This window comes from Eleginops maclovinus, chromosome 23, assembly GCF_036324505.1.
Source record: "Eleginops maclovinus isolate JMC-PN-2008 ecotype Puerto Natales chromosome 23, JC_Emac_rtc_rv5, whole genome shotgun sequence".
Lineage (NCBI taxonomy): Eukaryota > Metazoa > Chordata > Actinopteri > Perciformes > Eleginopidae > Eleginops > Eleginops maclovinus.
In genome coordinates, this window is record NC_086371.1 from 21,763,792 (window position 1) to 21,785,064 (window position 21,273).

The 21,273-nt window shown below is 38.3% G+C and overlaps 1 protein-coding gene across 4 annotated transcripts in view; it reads right to left on the reverse strand.

Moving 5' to 3' along the window:
• il1rapl2 (interleukin 1 receptor accessory protein-like 2) overlaps positions 1-21,273 on the reverse strand; it is a 398,203-nt gene that overhangs the window by 158,811 nt on the left and 218,119 nt on the right. The gene's annotated exons all lie outside the window — the stretch shown is intronic.

The following is a 21,273-nucleotide window of genomic DNA, read 5'->3' on the forward strand; positions in this document are numbered from 1 at the left end:
CACAAAATGCGGCAAGAAGCTCAAAACACAACGAAACGGCGACACCAAAAAGTGATGCACACAGCTGGGACGCGAGAGCTTTTAGTTGTTGGGAATTATTATTGGCCAACCATCACTGTCATTAGAAAGTTACATAAAATATATGTTTATTGGTTTATTTAAACAATGTGATCGCATAATCCTTTAGACATTGCTGCAGATCTGCTGTAAGATAGCTAGCTAACTAACTAGCCAATTATGAAACAGACTAACTCTGCCAACTGAGTCAGGTGGCAGAGTTACTTGATTTTTTATTTGCAGCATTTCGTTGATCCAGCACTTTGAGTAAAACGCTTTGCATGATTCATCCAGATGATGAAGATGTGTCCTCATTTGCATGTGTTTCTCCTATTGAAAGTGTTTCGAGCGGCGGAAGTGCATCTGCCCCTGTCGGCCACCATAGAATGAGATTAATATAAAGGCAAGTTGTAATAACCTGAAGTAGAAAAATCTAATAATGACTTTTCTTTGTACTTGTTTCTTTTTACAACCAAATATTCACCTGATTTGTAATTATTTATATTAAAATAAAGAGAGGAGAAAAAAAGCAACATAAAGTGACAGCGGAGATTCAGAGGAATGAGACCAAATGAAGAGAGACAGAAGAAGAAGCAGAGAGGAAGTGCTGTGATGCCGGGGTGAGTCCCGGCCAAGTGGAACGGACAGAAAACAAGTTGTAGAGGGAAGACAAGCAGGAGCTCGTGAGACGTAGAGGTCAGGACGAAATATGACAAGGAGCTTTCCCAAATGGACTTCCCCCCTCCCCTTGACCATCTTCTCCCTTTCTGTTCCTGTTTTATTTTTAATATTTCTCTCTTGGTCATATGATTTTTTTTTCCCTCTCTCATGGTCTGAGGCTCAGATAGATGTGCTGTGGTCTGTAGAAGCCTCCGGGCATTTGCCACAAGGCCTTCCCTCTGAATTATAGCTTCTGCCCTGGAGCAATAAAGCTTCTGGATCTGTCATGGGCCCAGAAATACATCCTCGGCCTCACATCCTTATCCTGTTCCTCTTGGTTGTTTATTATGCAATACTGGCATTAAGCAGCCTATATGTGAATGCTACAAACACATTTTTTTCTGGAAAATGAATAGATAGTTTGGTGTGAATCGAATCGTATATCATCCGATTTTGCACTAAAACCCTATTAACACAATCTGACTCAACTCAGTGAAACCAATAACACAGATTGTGCCAACCCCATCACAATCCTAACTTTTCAAATACAGACACTTGGTCAGAGACAACTGTCTGAGGAACTCCAGGCCTTCAATAACAGTAGTGTAAAGTGTTCTGTGTCAGACGTCAAAACAACTTCCGTAACTTCCACAACAGCATTAAAGTCTGCTTAGGAGAGGAGGAGAGAGGATAGGTGGGTCACTTGCATGTGTTTTGGCACATTTGTGTTTTTATATTTGCATCATTTTTGAAAGTGCAGTGCGTTTCTCCTATTGAAAGTGTTTCGGACGGCAAGTTGTAAATAACCTGAGGGAAACAAATCAAATAATGACTTTCCTTTGTTTTGATTTCTTCTTACCACCAAATGTTGTCCTGATTTTTTATACTTTTTCCAATAAATGAGATTAAATTAAAATAACAGACAAACACAACCCTTTTTCCTGGATATACAGCGTGTTTCCTTTAAGAAACGACAAAACTGGCCCCGGCCGTGGTGCAGCTGCCTGGGGCGCCTGCGCCGGCGACCCGGGTTTGATTCCCAACCCGTGGTCATTTCCGGGTCCCGCCCCGACGCTCTCTCCCGCTTTCCTGTCACTATCCACTGTCCTATCCAATTAAAAGCAAAAAGCCCCCAAAAAACGAGAAAACGTTTATTTATTTATTTTCACTTTGTATCTTGGAATACCTCACTGACGCCAGTTTAGTGCCAAAGTTACTTATTTGACGAAACCACATTAAATATCTTTAATAATCTTGTTGCCTAAACCAAACTAAGTTTTGTCGTTTAAGGTATAACTAACCCTAAAAACTAAGTAAGTCAAGGGTTGACTTCACGCATGCTAGAAGAGGAAACCATACTTTTCCTGTTATTTACGCTACTTTTAAACATTTTATATTTGTTATTTTATTAATTAATTGCATACTTGTGTGTAAAATATTGGTTATGAAGTTATCTATGTTCATTTATTGTGATTCCGCACATGTTGGTAAAAGAAACAGCTGATTGTCACTGATTGCCTCAGCTGGCACAAAAGGTTCCTGCTGACGATATTCTGAGTTCATATTTTGGTTGTGAAGCATATGGTTTTTTGACCGCTGTGCTTCAGAAATGTACTGAGCCTAAGTTTGTATTTTTATTTAACGTAACTGTCTTCATCCCCTTCTGATAAGACACTTTCATTTAAGTTTTGAGAAGAAAAAGTGAAGAAACAGAAATGCGATGGGTAAGTGAATAAATAAATGTACCAGTAAAAACAAACAATATCTCTGTGTGATATGTTAGCGCGTGCAGCCAGGTGCAAAACCAAAGAACTGAAAGGAGCAAAAGGAAAGTGGGAAAGACTGCTTTTAGACATCATGCATGCAAGAGGGGAAATTAAGAAGTGTCTCTGACCCATCAAAAAACTGACACTAGTGGAGAACGAAGAGCAGCGTAGTTTATAGCAAAGGAGCACTAACCTAATCAATATGCCTGGAGATATAACGGTGCATTATGGGTCAATAGAATTATACATTGCGTAGGTCTTTCTATGCTTTCTTTAAATGTCATTAGAGACCAATTCAAATTTTTTTGAGCAGTCTAGACAATTTCATACTACATCTAGATAGAGCCCCACCCACTTCCTGCATACATCTGTTAACTGTATACAGTTTATGGTCGTTTTTTATTTCAATATTAAAGTATTCAACCTTATGTAGAGTAGGTGATGCTGCAAAAGTGTGCAATCAGTCAGACGTCCAATGTTGGATGTGGATTGTTACTGTGTCTACCACTGTAAGTCAATGTACACGTGTTTTGGCACCCAGTAAAATGTGTCAAGAGTAATTTGTGTAGAGTTAAGTCACATATCCAGATTTAAAGGCTTCATTTGCACGAGTCTGTGGTGCTGACTTACGCCGAAGCACTTAATTGGTTACATTTATAGACTTAGCAATATGCATTAAGTCATACAGAGGCAGGACATATTTACTGTGGTAGCAACGAACACACACACACACACACACACACACACACACACACACACACACACACACACACACACACACACACACACACACACACACACACACACACACACACACACACACACACACACACACACACACACATATTAGAATGGTTGGGCCATATGTAGCTGCAGGTCATAACCAAAGCAAACTCCCACCCAATAATTCATTCATAGCTGCCTCTGCTCGTGCTTGTGTATTAATCTGTGTGTATCTGTGTGTGTGTGTGTGTGTGTGTGTGTGTGTGTGTGTGTGTGTGTGTGTGTGTGTGTGTGTGTGTGTGTGTGTGTGTGTGTGTGTGTGTGTGTGTGTGTGTGTGTGTGGGAGCGTGAAGCTGCGTGTGTCTGCATATACATGAAATGTGTGGGTGAGGTGTAAGCATCACCCCCGTCAGCCGTATTTGCATATGGATGCACCCAGACGGCAGAATGGAAATAACCCCTGATAAATGGCAGTTTCACAGCTCTGGAAAGTTTTTGGGCAAAAACACATTCACACAGTCACAAACCCAGACACAGGGCAATACTACTTTTTTTTTTTAGCTGACACAATTTTATCATCAACGTTTCAAGAAAGTTTTTACATTCTCTGTAATCCTGATCTGTGAGACTTACAGTTAACTTTGTGTGTGTGTGTATATATATTTTATATGCTTATGTTGATAAGTTTCAAAGTTTTAGTTATTTCAGGCAGCAGTGGAGTCTATGGGAGACAAACTTTGAATTCTAGCCTTTGCAGACGTTTTACAGCCACTGAAAACCTATGCGACACACTCCAGGAAAGGGAAAATGCTAACATTGAGACAAAACATACAAACATGAACCTGAAAATTAGTATAATATGTCCTTTTTAACTATCAAAGCATCTAATTGTTATGATTTTTGGGCAGAACTTTGAAATGAGTAAGCTTATGAGGTGAGAAAGCAACCATGTTGCTGTCCATGGTGCTGATTTCATACCACTTAAACAAGGGGCGTCATAAAAAAGTAACATACAAATAAACCGTTATACAATCATTTTCATGGTCACACTTGACAATGTAACCAAATATAAGCAACTCAGGCAGGCATGAACAACTCTAAAACACAAATCTGCCTTTCATTCATATCTGCAGACTTTGGACATCGCTGACTTAAACTCAAACTTGTTCAACAAGATATTAAGCAGGGAAGCTTTTTTTTAACCACAGACTTATTGAAGTCAATGTCAAACAACAATTATGTTTTCAAATGTAATGGTCTTGTAATTATTCTGTGTTTAATGGGTTCACCAAGGCAATTTTTCCTTTCATTTCCTTTTCATCACGTTATTATTGATTTTTTGGTTTAAATATGAATTTACTTTAAATTAAAGTGTATAGGTTCAGGGAGCTTTCAAAAAGGGTTAAAGGGTTTTGTGGTCAAGCTGCTGTTTCAATGTGTTCAATGTGTGTATTTCAGTTTTATAAAGTATTGCACCCTTGAACTTTTATATCTGTAATTCATTTTATTAGGGTTTTGTTTTTTAATGATTGTTTTTCTTTTCTTTTTGTGTGACTGAATAAAGCAATGGCGTTGGGATTTATGTATGTTCATAATATATTTTCAAAAATTAAAATGTAGATTTTAAATGAAAAAACTAATGAACCTTTGGTCAAAAACAATTCACTACCATGTAAACAATTGTTGAACTCTGATATAGTGTAGTGGTGCCATTCTTATAGTGTTTATGTTCCTTTAAGCTCAGGATGTTTATTACAGATCAATACAAGTTGTATTACTCCCTCTATCAATATTGAATATTTATTTCCTCATATAAGGGTAAGCATGTATGTTTTATTATATTTCATGGCTGTGAGTTATGTTGGGGTTCAAAATATTTAGTCCTGCCTTGTCACTCAAATATAAAGCCCTCAGAGCCTCCAGCCTGTCTGCATGCCTCCACAATCCCCTGCAACACCACTACAGCTGCTGCCATAATAATAGCTTGACCTGACACACAGACACACACAGACACACACACACACACACACACACACACAGACACACGCACACACAGACACACACACACACACACAGAGACACACACACACACACACACACACACACACACACACACACACACACACACACACACACACACACACACACACACACACACACACACACACACACACACACACACACACACACACACACACACACAAACAGGAACAAGCACGCACGTACACACTCTGAAGTGGACCAAAATGACAAGCACACACACACACACACACACACTCATACACACAAGTCTATCACCACTGCAGGGCAATTTACACCCAAGTGAGAAGGTAAAGAATACAGGGAAGAAAAGGAGAGCAAAACAGAAGAGGGGGATATAGAAGGAGAACAAGATTACAATTAGGGTGAGCCAAGGTGGAGGGGAGAAAGTACCGCCCCCACTCTTTTGTGCTGATGTTCAATTTCAGCATACAGCCGACTTGATGGTTACTCCATTTCTATGAACACTTTTTACGAGAATAGGCTTTAGCCCAGCCAGATAGACATTTATCCATGGGGTGAGAGGACACACACTAAATGTGTGTGTGTGTGTATGTGTGTGTATGTGTGTGTGTGTGTGTGTGTGTGTGTGTGTGTGTGTGTGTGTGTGTGTGTGTGTGTGTGTGTGTGTGTGTGTGTGTGTATGTGTGTGTGTATGTGTGTGTGTGTGGGGGGGAGAGCAAGGCGAATCATGGTAAATAGAGATACAGTTTGTTTGCTATTTTTGAAAATTACTCCTCAAAATTAGTTGCATAAACAAGTGATGACAGCATCACAAACACACACACACACACACACACACACACACACACACACACACACACACACACACACACACACACACACACACACACACACACACACACACACACACACACACACACAGCAAAGCAATCGATTTTGTGAGCTGTATGAATATGGTAATGCGTGTGCGGGTTATGGCCTTCATTCAGTGCCATGGAGTTTCAACAGCATCTATCATAATACCATGCGCGTTGTGCCACACACACACACACACACACACACACACACACACACACACACACACACACACACACACACACACACACACACACACACACACACACACACACACACACACACACACACACACACACACACACACACACACACACAGGCCTCAGCGCTGAATAAATGGAGTTGACCACAATCTGCCCTCTGTCTAATGCTACCAAACAGACTGAATTGTATTCACCCTCACACGAGAAAACACACATGCAGCGCATTCAAACGACTTCTATCGGGGAACAAAAGAAAGTGATAAGTGGCATTTACTAAAAACCAAACTGCTGTGGCAAACACTGGCAGTCGGACAACGTCAAACTAAGTTATCTCTGTCAAATCACCTTGTATTCATGCGGGAAGGAACAACTCTCAATATAAAAAAAATAAACAACGGTTAACAGGAAGTCCATCCACATTATCATTTAAAGATCCATTAACGTGCTCAAAGATTCCAAATTATCCAGATATTATATTCCAGAAAAGTGTAACTAAGAGGCTGATAAATAACACTGCTGCTGAAAGTCTGCCTTTTTTCAGAAGAACATACACAGTAGGTCAGTAAACTAAAAATACCCCTTTTAAAGAGTACCAGCAACTGGTTCTTAGGTGAATACTCAATTCTGATTGTTCAATTCAGAGCATGTGACACGGTGTTAATCCAGTAGTGCAGGCCGCTGTCAAGGACTTATTGAACCTTGCTAAGGAGGATCAAGAAAGAGAAAGGAAAAGATGTTAAAATACGGAGCGCTGGACGTCAAATAAATCAGCAGAAGAAGACAGACAGGAAGTGAACACTGACAGGAACACGGTCTGGGCTCTGCAGAGTTTAAGGACTTGAGGATCAGAAACTGTAAACAGACTTGAACAGTTACAGAAAGCATTGATCAGTGCTGCCATGAAGTTGTTGTTGTCGCAATTCCAGCCGTTGGTGTGCTGTGGAACGGAGTTATTTTTTTGTTAGCGAAGAAATAAGATCATTTTTGTGTCATTAAAATAATTTTCAATTAATATTCAAGTCGTTAGTTTGTTTAGTATCTGGCCGTGTAATAAGCAAATCAAGATCCCTCAGCTTCACGTCGGGCTCCCTGGTCAGGTGCCCTTTTCCCCATAATGACGGCCTCGCTGCACATTATCTCTTAGATAAAAATTACACATAATTGTACAAAAGTTGCCGTTTTAAACACTAGTCTGACATTTTAAATTGAATCCTAATAAGGTGGTATTGCTTAAAAAACATATTAGTTTTGGCTTGTTTTAACTTTCCTGTAGTGTGTTATATACTGTATTTTTGTGTGCATGTAAATGGTCTGCAAAGGCTGAAATCCCAAGAGCTTGTCCTTGTATCTACGTACGTTGCATAAGCTAACTCACTTAACAAAGTAAAAAAAAAACTGTTTTAGGTTTGGTTTGTTTAGATATCTTTCTGTTGTTGAAATGGTGTTTCATGGGCTTAAGCAGAACACACTACATTGTTGTTACAAATCCAAATCCCAAAAATATATTTGTCTTAAAAATATGGATTAAGACATGCCATAGTTCAACATTCTCTAAATGCCTTTTACATTTTGATTATTTAAAGGCTGAAATAAAGACCAGTAGGTTTCTTCTTCCCACAGGTCAGAATAATCAGTTTATTAAACAAGTTTATTAGTGTGTCCTAGTTGCAGTTGAACTTTTAACTTGAATAATTGCACTGGCAATATCTGTTTTTGTGGCAGTGCTGTTTTGGACCTCTCCATCACCAAATGGCCAGAGCCCTGGAACATGGTGGACTATCTTACAGAGAAGAAAGAAAGTGATTGGTTGGGCTGGAAGTCGGGCTTGTCACAGTTACACCACTATTTTCATGTGTGTTAAGAGTTCTGCCATGTATTTCTTGGCATTCACATCATGTGTAGTTGATTCATGAAAATAAGCCTCCAGGTCCGGTCTGAAATTTGTGAAACAGAAGAAGAAAGAGTGCGGCAAAAGAGGAAATGGAGTAGTTTTGACTCAAAGTACCTAATGAGAAGTAATGAGTTCCATTTCCCTGTGAAGCAGAACTCACTGGCCTTTACATTAACCGTAATAACTCCTGAAGAGGTGAGAAGAATATATAGATGGATGAACGGAGGGAGGAACCGAAGCAAAATGGAGTGGAGGAACATGTGGATGAGCAAAGAGAGTCATATTAGGAGAGATAATAAGAAAGTGGGTAATGTGTTCCCTTATCGAGTTACTTCTCATTGAATAATGATAGAGGAAACAAAGATTAAAAAGGAGGAAGATTAGAGGAGCGAGATAGGAAAAAGTTGTTTGTAGTATTGCAAACATAGATAAATCAATGTCAAATTAAATGTGGTACCTTGGTATAATTACACAAATAAATGAGATCAGGGAGGGGATGATTGATGATCCATTTCTACCAGGTAATGTTAGCGTTTCTGAAAATTAAGACCATGTTTTGCATTAAGCAAATGCCATTCGTCTTTCTTCCTTTTCATTTCCAGATAAAAGTCTTGGAAGGATGCCTCCTTTGGCTTCCCTTTTTAACCACCATCTGCTACTAACATACAAACTGTCATTTTTTTAGATTCATCTGATCACAAACATGTCTAGATTTTGTGTCTGAGAAACTACATGTGTGCATAAAGCAAATGCAGAAGGGTCAAAAATGGCAGATGGTTAATTTTTACAATAAAAGAAACATTTTTTATTTTTAGTTCTAATTGTTTATTATTTGTTGTGCTTCTTCTTTTTGTGTTTCGCTGCTGCAATGAAAATAGTTCCCAGTTTGGGATAAATAAAGTATTTCTGATTCTGAAGTCAAACAAAGATGAATGACAGGGAGTATGGACATTGAAGGGTCAAACCAACACAGGACTTTCCCCCAGGAAACTGCTTTCTGTTGTCACATGTGAAAATTAAACCTGACTTGTGTATGAAGGTAACATACAGAACTGTTTTGCCAAATACCTCAAATCTGTAACTTCAATTTCAAAACAAATGGTGAACCTTTCATTAACTAAGTTTTTTTATGTTCTGTTTGATCTCACTACCTAACTACCCTGTTCATTGAAACATAAAACTAAAGGGGTGCACAGTGTGTGGAAGTGCAACTAGGGTTCCTGACCAAGAGTCTGTAAATGACGAGATGGACGTTTTTAACAGATAGAACTGGAAGTCTGAGAAAGGAGAGGAAAAGAAGACAGAATCACAAGTTGGTAAACAAGTAAACCTATATATAATGCATAACGCACTGCTGCCAAAGGATTTGTCAAGCAAGCAAAAGCAAGAGAAATGGGACATGACAACACAGGAATGTCAAAGGAGTGGAAATATACTGAACCAATTAAAAGAACACGTGGGAGAACACAAACTCAACCAGATTAATGGAGATTGTTCATTTTCTTGAAATAAATGAAAGATGAAAATGTCAAACTGGTGAGGACATGACAGGAATGCAAAAAGACAAGGTAATTATATTAAGAAGAACATGTTGGAACAAGAAGAGAGAACTGCATGTGCATTTTATTGTCTTCATCGTACATATTTCTTTATATTAAGGACATCATTGTTCCATTTGGGTTTGTTGCATCAGGGTTGATGCTGCTTTGTTTTTGTTGATTGTTTAACTTGGATGTAAAGCTTGCTGGACAGGTTTATAAGCAGAAGAGCGATGATATACTTTATTCAGATAATGACTGTTTCTTATTACTTGCTGAACTAAGGATAATTCCACACGTTCTACTGTGTCTCAGGGTTAATGAAATGTTCCCTGTGTTTTCAATCGTGATTACGATCTTCTGCAGGATGTAAACAGTAGGTGTGTGTGCTTGGATGCCTCAACATAAGGACATAAGGACTGTGTTGGTTGTTTGTTTGTGTTTATGAATTCTGGAGAGTGACATCTTGTGGTCAAGTGATTAATGGCTTTTTTTTTCTGAAGTGGAGGTGGTGGGACGTGGGAGGTAGTGTCTCAAGGGTCCGCTATGACTTGTGCTTGAGGGTGAGGGTCACATGACATACACAGAGAGGTCAAGGCGTCCGTATGCTTCTTTTTTCTGTGAGTTTCTTTGTGTCATTGTGTGACTTTGGTGAAAACGAACCAACCTTTTAAAGTCACACAATAGCAACAAAAAAAACGTAGTGATTAATTCAGCGGTGGACCAGAAGCTCTGGTGTTGTGGTAAAATTACAGTTTTTTTCCATGGTGTCTGGTGTCCCTCTCAAATCCGACAGAAAGGAGGGGAACACATTTTAAATTGGTTCTTTTTTTTGGTGGCAACATTTTGTGTTGCTGCTGCCCTGGTCCTCAGCAATGCATTGCTAAGCTTCCTGCTGGTACTTCTGTTTATTTCCTAAAACTTTGGGCATGCTGACAATCATCTACTGTAGGTAAGACACTGACTATCAGTAAGCACCTCATACAACATTTTACTAAATTTCATTTGCAGCTGCTTTTGGACAAAGCGACTTACAATAAGTGCATTAACGCACAACATTACTCATTACATTAGCTATGAATAAGCAAAACCATTGTAAGCATAACAGCATTAGTTTCACAAAAGCCTTTGCTCTCAAGTGCTATGAACAGAAGACAAATTTCAGCTGTCTAGTTCACTTTGATTTCTCTTGTCAAAGCAGAATTTTAATCCCTGTAATTGAATATTCGCAAACGTAAAAATAAGGATTATAGGAAAAACAAAGTAAATGCAGCCTCCTTCCATCCCAAGTTACCATACAATGTTTCAAACATGCAGGTCTGGTTAGCAAAACACTTTCTCTAACTATGTTTACAATATGTTACAATGTTAACGTTCAGACATACCGCATTGACCCGAATATAAGACGACCCCTCTTTTTCAAGACTCTTTTTTGGAAAGAATACCTTTTTGAAAGTGGCCCATTTACGGACCACAGAACACTTTCTCTGAGTGTTTCTTTTAGGGCGTTCTTTTTGGGCTTGCCATCTTCTACCGTTACCCTCAGTAACACCATATGTCTTTGCTGCTCGGCAGTTGTTTAATGACTCTGTTTCGTTGATCACCATTATCTTTAAATTTGAATTTTATTTTCGCCCTCACTGTTTTATTAACTTGCCCTAAGAGAAGAGTATAATTCCAGCTTCTTTCAACAACAAAAATACAATTTCCTCCAAACAGGTATTGTGGTTCAGGAGAAATATGATTTCCTCACGCTGACAGACTTTCTATTTTGTTTGAATAAACAACAATTTTCAGATTCAACACTTCATTAAACAACGTGACATGGTGGGAAATTTTTCCAAATGCTCCATCAAGATGACAAGCACAACAAAATGTAGCTTTAGATGAATTTCAGAAACTGTCTTCTGAGCAGAACCAAACAACTTACAAGCTCTGAAAACATTATCCTCTGTTAAACTGCTTTGTTGTGTGTGTGTGTGTGTGTGTGTGTGTGTGTGTGTGTGTGTGTGTGTGTGTGTGTGTGTGTGTGTGTGTGTGTGTGTGTGTGAGCTCATATGTACACGTCTCCCGACCCTCTCCATTTGTCACTGTGCCGATGGAGCATGCAGCACAGTCACTCCCGCATCTTTCAGTTCTCCAGTGTGTTACTCCCTCACACACACACACACACACACACACACACACACACACACACACACACGGTCCCCTTTGCTTCCTCCCTGCCCGTCATTAATAAAGAGAAGTAGCTGCACACCTGTTCACTGACAGCCCCCTACAGAGAGAGAGGTGGAGCTGGGTAAAAGTGCAGGAGAGTGTGACAGAGGTAAATCTTGGCAAAGGTAAGGGGGGAATGGATTACTTAGACTGAAAACAGAGCGGGTGAAGCATCAAAAATAAACGTAATATTATATTGAGTCCTTGTAAGGTAAATATCTAGGCAACTTCACTTCTAGATTTGTTTTTATTCCGATGTTAGGCCCCCTATGAGTTCAATTTTGTAATTACATTTCTATGCAGCATCCAGTCATCAATGCCAACACTTTTGTTGAAACAGATTACTTCTTGAGGCTAAACGGTCACACACGACATACCTATAAGCATGGGGATTAACGGTGAAATAAATTAGACACAAAAAGGACAATTTCACAGTTTTCTTTCACTGCAATTTGTATAAAGATCATGTTGATCTTCATCTGACATTATAACAGCAGTCATAGGGAAGCAGAATATGATTTAAAATGTTATTAGAGATTCAATAATGCATAGGCTACACAATACTTTGGCTTTAAATGTAGAGTTTGTTACCAAATCACAGTGAATTATAATCTGGTGAGTTCCCCCAGGCTCTGTTTTCAGTGTCTTTCATTGGTTTATTGGTTAATGCCCATTTAGCACCCCTCGGCCTCGCTTCACAGAGTTGTTACGGGGGCTACTTTTAAATTTAAGAAAAATTGAGGAATGAGAAATTTAGCTGAGGGAGCTGAGGTGATATTTCATTCAGGTGGAGGAGACCAAAACAAAGCTAAAAGTAGAATGAACCTTTCAGTCAATCCTGTAATTAAATTCAGTTTGAAGCCAAATCAAATGTATGTTAAAGCATCATCAGCATATTGACTAATAATATGTTAAGTGTCTGTTCCCTTTTTCTTGTCTTAGATATGTTATCAAATGTATCATATCTTAAAGTATTGTTTCAAATATTGGATCTACATTTTTATTTTTATTTACACAAACACAAATCCAAATGAATGATGTTTCTACCTCCTTGTTTTTGTTTTTGGAGCTTTCAGTTTGCTGCAAGCGTAGCCTATGCCACGGAGAAATTCAACTGCAAATTCAGTTTATAAATCCATTTATTGATACCATTACTTTCCAACTCCCTGTTGTTTTCCAGCAGTGTTTTCACACACCAGGTACCAAATATCACAGATCTGTATGACATGGTCCCGTCACCACGAAGAGAACCATTACTGAAGCTTTTTACATGGAGACCCGTGTCAGCGTAACGGAAAAAAAAACTTTCCTTTAACAGATGGATGATATCAGAGCTCAAAATGTTCTATCTTGATGAAGAAAAAAAAGAAGAGAGAACAAAGACCTTTTCCTTCCAAACTTTTCTTACACTCACATTTATGATGGCGTTAGAGAAGGGAAGACATGGAGAGTAATTGGTAGACATTGAATGTAAAACCAGTAGAATAATGAACTCCTACACCTGTCACATGCTGCTGACAGTCTCCTGGCAGCTTCACTTTTACTCCTCTCTCTTCTCTAAATCTGTACTCGCTATCTTCCTCTCGCTCCACCTATTGTTCCTACCTACAGCCTGTTCTCTATCATCACTTTGTATCCCTCTCTCAGCCTCTCTAACTATTGAACATTTTGAATCAACCGCAGTGCAATTGCTGAACAGCAGCAGGAAAAGCCTGGGCACATGTCTCAATCAGACACATAAAATACATCACATGTCAGTGTTTATGCTCCTTCGTATGTCAACTCTCAAGGGTAGATAAATACACAACAAAAATTGGGATGTCCTTAACTTTCTGATTGTAATGACTCTTTTCTTTGTTATCGAAGACCTATCTGGGTTTCCGACACAATACGCAATCAGCCTTTGAAGCCAACAGAGCTACAAAAGAGCGCAGAAATCACCTGAGGAGAATCCGCTTTGTACTCTCCTTATAAAAAGGTCAGAGTTATGGCCGCATCTCTTACTTTCAGTGCTAACAGCGATGATGTATAAGAGAGAAAAGGAGATATTGAAAAGGAACTGCAATTGGAAGAGAGGTTAGTCAAGCAAGGCCAGCAAAGATCAAGGACTCTGTAGATGGAAAAGATGGAAACTGCCATTGGTTCCTGAACTGCTAAAAAAACTAACAAAGGAATGCTTATAAACAAAAACATTTTGCATCCATACATGTTGTTATGTTAGGGTCAAGATTTGGATAAGTTTTTAGAAAAAGTAAAATATAAATGTGTGTATTTAGGATTTTTATTCTGGAAAGAAAGCATTAGACAGGCCTTTTTTTTTTTGTTGGCTTCCTGAGCCATTTTTTTTTTGCCAGTCCTTCTGAAGTCTTACAAGCAGGAGGGGGATATTGCACCACCAAACCTGGCAACCTCTCCGCTGTCCGGTCACCTTCACTTCCTGCTGCTACCCCCAGCCTCACCCCTTACACACACACACACACAAACAAAAACATGGTTGTGTTGAGTTTTCCGCCCTTACTTAAGTACAACTTTAAGGGTGCATTGCAGTAGTGATTCAACTTCATGCTAGTCTCTACTTCTATTACTACACCACCTTTCAAAGAGACATGCCAGACACGGGCAATAGAAGGCTATTAAGAGAAGGTACACCTCTACCAAGGTCGTTTCTCTACATGACAAATAATGCCTGTATCCGCTCTTAGATTGGAATCCAAAATTGAAAGCATTGTTCCTTTGCGCATGCCACACCCTTGCACCACTTTTCCTTAAAAAACTAACCTGCAATCCAGACGGAGAACTTAATCTCTTTGTTGGAGGTACAATGAAATGCTTATAAAATGAAAGGCCTAGTTAAAGATTAAACCAGTGGCTTCCAATCTCTGTGGGTTTCACCCCTTGGTACAAAGCAGAGTTTCAACATCTGTAACTTTGGTTTTTCTTTGTATTTGGTATCTAGGGCTGCACGATTTGGTGGAAAAGTGATATTGCCATTATTTTTGACAACATTGTGATTGTTTTATAATAAGCAAATGATATCATGGGTAAAGTTGCTTAGTTATCGAATGGAAAATGGACAGACTACTGTCACATACATTTCATATATCATAAGAAATGCAACAACTAAAACATTTCTACTATAAGTACTCTTTTTTTAAATAGCTTAAAATTAGCAAAAATTAAAAGAATAATAATGAAAGACATCTTCTTGCAAATTAAAGGAATTCATGCAAACTTCTTTAGGGATAGGTTTTTCCAGCAGAAGAACAATAAATATCACCACTGCTTTCTTAATGTGTGCTACTTTACTTTGAAAAAGGCATAGTTTCTGTGGGTGAAATTTGTTGGAATTTTTCAACATGATATAAACTTAAGACAAAAGGTAAGGACATTTGTGTTTGGTAGCTTATTTATTTGATTTAACAATGCTTATAGGCAACACATCTTATACCGTTGGAAAGCCTGTTTTCTTACTTGCAAATGATATTTGTGGGAGGCGCAGCAGAGCTGAGTATGTGGGTTGCGCCCATGAAAAAACCAACAAAACTCTTCTGCCAAACAGAGTATAAAATATAACAGTGTAAAATTGATAGATAGCAGTAGCTTCACAATTAGCTTTAACAACGTTAGCACTGATATCTGTTGTGTTAGCGACAGTCGATCCCCACTCAGCCAAACCATGTACATCCATGAAGACCGGTCATATAGCGTAATGCTTGCAAAGACATTTGTCAGCTAGCTACAACAGCAAAAATATTTCTTATGCATTATTGAATCAGTATTTTCATTGTAATACTGAACCAGATAATCAAACATCACAGGGGCCATTCTGGCATAAAGACTACTTTTATTTGTGATACTTAGATTAATGTTTCCACTACAACATCCTTCTTTCGACAAAAGTATGATAGGATAGAAAGGTTTTCACTGGCAATGTAGAATATTTGTATTTATAGATTTGTGTTTTTACTTAAATACAGGAGCTGAATACTTGTTCCACCACTACTCATTGTCTGTTGTCAACAGATGGGAAATTCACTGTGTATAGCTCATGTCTCCTGTGTTCACATAAATGAAATCATCGCACTGCTCCATTAATAGCACTCATGCTGTAACAGGCCTTTTGTTCAGTGAAGTGCCGCACAAATTATCATTGTTATTTAATGAGATGCACATAATTGACAGTGCAAATGTCGAATAACTCATGCATTAATTACGGGATGTGTTTGTTCTGTTGTCTGCATACATGTTTGATGAAATTAACAAATTATTCAAAAAAATTGAACTAATTATTAAAAAAGAGATATGGGTCAGAGGGATTTCAGCACTAGGAGGCGCCTTTGAGTTTGTGTTTTTGGCAAAAATATAAAAGGATAAGACAAGTCAAGCTGATACATTTCTTACTAGCTATACAACCTATCCCTGATCTTCTTCCCCTTAGTTTGACATTTGCTTGAGACAAACTTAATATTCCTCTTTGAAAACATGCCCTAAGCAGACTATTTGAAGCTGTGATATACCCCCTAACGTGTTTGTTGACTCACAGATAGAGTAGAGAAAAACCTTCATTTTGGAACAGTTCCATTCAATTTTTCTTGAGGGCACAGTTTCTGTCAGGTTGTTGGCTTGTATCATCTCCTGTAAACATCACAATGCTTTGGGCTCTAATGATTAAACATTTAGTTTAAATGATTTATTTAGTTTGTGTAATGTGCCTGAGATTTGACTGTTCATTCTGTGTTGGAGTTGATCGTTTTATAAGATGTAAATGAGGAAATACTGTTTCATATTAAAATGGTTCTTAAAGAGGCACAATTATGCTTTTTGGGGTTTTCTCTTTCCTGTGTTATATATGTTTTTGTGCATGTAAATGGTTTACAAAGGATACAATCCCAAAGTTCCTTCCAGAGCGAGTTTTCTCTTCCACACACTCCCCCTCTTCCTGAAATTACTTCCATAACATAGTGATATCATTATGTAACACTTGCACTTCTATTGGCTAGCTCTCCAACACATTGTACCATCTCTTAGCTGTTAACCAATCACAGCAGAGCCAGCCAGCTAACCAATCAGAGCACTTGGCTCTGGTTTCAGACAAAGGGTGAAAAGAGGTGCTGCAGCACAGACAGTATGACACAAATAAAGAGCTTTCTGAACATTTGAACAACTGAAACAAGCATAATAATATGGGGTGAGATCAGTCTGATAATTCACAAATGCACACAGAAGCATTCACACTTGTATTTTCAATGCAAACACAAATGTGTTCCGTTTCACATACATGTAAATAAAATCCAAATACAGAAAAAAAGTTTTACATCTGTATTTTTGATCCACACATAAATGTTTTCCGTGTCAAACCGCTGAACCTGCAAAAACAAACCGCTCTCTGCGCATGGATCGCTGTGCATTCGGGTGTGGGTTTTTTGAGAATCCCCTAACGGTCACCCGATTTGTACTTGTGATGTTTTCTATCTATAGCCAATCAAATGTGTGCTCCATTCTAAGCCAATCACACAAGCGCGGCCCCACGAGGGTATGATTTCTTGTGTCTGTGAGGTAGCGCTATAAGACGAATAACTTAAAAAATATTTAGACGACAACTTTCATTACTAATTTAGTTTAAAGTCAGCAAAGTTACTTACAATGTATTGTCTTATTTTGAGAATTGTCTCTGTATAGACTCTGTATACTACACTTAAAATACACAAGCTTGGGAAAATAATGAATTACATGTAACAGGATAAGTTTACATGATGAGGATCTAAAAAGGGAACTGTATTCTCCTACAATTACATGAAAAAGATTTCATCGGATTACTGTAACATTTTTTTTTTTTTTAAATGGGGATTAGAAGCAATATATTTTAAACATTACTTTACATTGTAATACTTAGTACTGGTAGTGATATCCATTGTTTAAAGTAATTGTTACAGAATACATTTTTAAAGTATCCCTCCCAACCTAACAATAAGGAAAGCTAAGATTCTAACATAGCATTTGACCTGATGTTTAGTAAAAGAAAACGTTATAGTTCAGTGTTGAACATTTGATCATTCTTATTAGTCCTTCTTCTTTAAACAGTCTCATCTTTTCAATAAAATTTCCGTAGTGAAAATTAATCAAGAATCAGCTGCTATTATGAGTGTTGTATTATGCTTGTGTGCACCTGTTCTCCTCCTCTGCGCTGCAACGATGCCCTAATTACTCCAAATCCCCAGCGTATAACCCGACCAGTTTACGCTCATCACAATAAATTACACTCACCTTCCTCTCTACTGCCACACCAAATCCTTCTCTCTGTCTGTCTCATAGTGTGTTCACTCTTAACTTCATCATTGTGTTTGTTTCGAGCATTTTACTATGCATTTCATAAGGAGATACATTCAGTCAAACCAACCTGCAAAAACTGTTTACTGCCAGCCACCGCAAACACTCTGTACATAAACACATCTATATGAATGAATTATGTATCTAGAAGCCTGTTAAGTGAAACTCATGATAACAAAACAAATCTATGCTTCTATTGAACAACACCACATATATTGTTTTGCTAGAGATTTGTGTGTAGAAGCATATGCATTTTAATATTCCATTAATATCCCACCTACTCCAATATTCTGGTTGTGCATTCACTTGATTTAATATCTTTGATATCAACAACCTGATCAGAAAGCAGCAGCATAATGGCGTTGCATCTAAACACTTAATTCCCAATATATCGCAAACTGCTGGTTGTGCATGCTGTACTCTGACAGCTGTCATTTACCTTGACTTTACATTTTGTGACAGTCTGCTGACGTGAGCTGGCTTGAACCCTAATACAGCACTGCCTTGACAAAGAAATGCCAATGATGTTCTTTTTGGACTGTCACTAAGAGTGATGCTTTTGTTTGATTTTCAATTGAATCAAATGTGTTAATAAAAAGTGAATAGTGAAAGTACACCATAGTGGCAATAAAACAGCAAAAGAATACAGTGAGGGAATGTTAAGGGATTTCCAACGTCTATTAGTACAAATAAACTGAGGTCCCCCATGTCATATGCGCTTGTAAATGTAATCACATAAAGATGAAAAACATGCTGATTTGCTTTTCCTGGCTCCAAAATAGAGTAACGACCTCACAATTGATATTTATTGAAACTGCATGCACATGACAGGCTGTAAAAGGTCTCCACAGTGGGGCTGCCATTGTGTTTCTAAAGAGAGCAGTGCCGTCCAACTAGGACGCTACCCTCAGAGTAGCACAGAAGTCAAAATTGTCAACGAGCACTGAGCCCACAGTTGTAATTATTTAAATGTTTACCTTATTGCTGACCTTTCAACGTGCAACCAATCAATTAACCGTTTTGAGCTTGTATCTTCAAGGTTGATTGCAAATATTGTTAGTTGCTTTGGATGGAGTGTCAGCTAACTGTAGTCTAGAGCATTTTAGAAAAAACGATAAAACTGATTGCAATAAATGACTGGAAAGGAACAAGCTTGTAAACGTAACAAAGACAAGTGTCTGGAGAAGCAAGGATCAGATGAAATAGTAAACTGGTTATTCAAGATGATTCATGGTTTAGCCTATATTTTGAATATGCATACCAATGATGTGTCTTGCTTATCTTTGTTATAGCATGTATTTCTGCCACAGCGTTTGGCATTTAAAAAAAGCCTAGTTTAAAGACATCTACAAGCTTGAAAAAAAGAGATAAAGAATATTGTATTTACCATATCAGCCAGCTTTAATTGCAGTACCCCTCTATCTAACTTCATATCTTTTTAATTCAAACGCTGTTGCCACATCAAAATGTTCCTGACAGAAACTACACCAAGGACTCTGCTGATGAAAAACACTCACCATAATGGACAAAAAATCTACTAAAAGGCTCCTGACTGACACCGTTTTGCACTGTTTATCCACAATAGAGTTCTGAAGCCAGAGCTGACTTTGTATACTGCCCTTATCTGGGTCAGGAGGGGTGTCTTCATTCCCATAATGCACTGTATATATGGACCAAGGTAATCATTACTGTGAAAGGGCTTATACACATCAGTGAGCAATGCACAGGATTATAGAGCGCTAACATAGTTCCACCTGATATGAAATGCAGTTTTAAATGGCACAGTTGCAGGTTCAAGGTTGTTTTCAGCAGGTACCTTCACTGCTGAGGCTTTAATGAACAAGAAAGCCAACCCCAAAAGGTTGGATGGGGACAAAACAAAATGGATTATGGAGTATGTTGTGTGCTTTTTCATGTTTCAGACAGATTGGTTTGTTTTGAAAAAGGCACTGGTGCTTCTCAGGGTGTCATTGGTAGACATTGTGTAGCAAAGAGCAGTGCATATACACATTTCAGTGCCATCCAGCCTATTTTTAAGCCATACATATCTCTGATGCACTGATGATCACCTTTTATTCTGAGACCAACAGAAATAGAAGAATGGAGAGAAATAAGCAGTGGTGACAGTCGACCAATCACATTTGAACTGACCCTGGTTGCATACAGGTAAACTTAGTGGAGATAAGAAAAGGTGGAACACATTGGCCAAAATTCAATCTTGGAACACATTGGCTATCGTCAGTAGGCAAATTGTTACTTGTTTGTTTAGGTAACTCCTGACTTGTGTACCACCCCATTGACAACTCTTTTGGTTCTGTATTTTTTTAATTCCACCAGTGGTCATATAGATCCAAGACAACAATGTCAGAAAGGCCATACGAATCGAAATGTTACAAATACCAATACTTACTACTTGAACTCCATGAACACGCCATGGTTTTATCAGAACACAGCACAGTTAGGCTGCAGGTATTTCAGAGCCATAGTCTAGCTCTTAATTTTAACTCAAGCAAAACATAGTTGTAGAGGATCACTTAGCCGAGGGACAGAGAGAGGGGAGTTTGCCAATTAACAATTTGCATTTGCATTTTGGTCTTTTACTAACAATCCAAATTGTGTGGGCCTTTGTCTGACAGGCGATGTAGCTTTTTGTTAGCTCAAACACAAACTATTCACAGAGATCTCTTGACATCCCTTGGCTACGACAAAACCCTCTGAAATATTGGCGGTTGTTGGAAGCTTAATAGTAATTGAAAGCAGCTATTGAAAAAAAGTTACACTTACAATAACTACTGCTTATCAAATTCGGCACAAAATACATTTAAACCAGCAATAACTTTCTGGACCAATACTTATAAATATATTTCAGCATGTTTGGTGATGTAGTTTGAGTTCACCTCCACTGATTTCAATGGCTGTCACATGTCTGTCCATCTGAATAATGAAAACTGGAAGGCAGGAGATGCAACACAGCTGAGAGACTCATAATACAGAGTGTCACATTGGTCAGAAATGTGCTATTATAATGACTG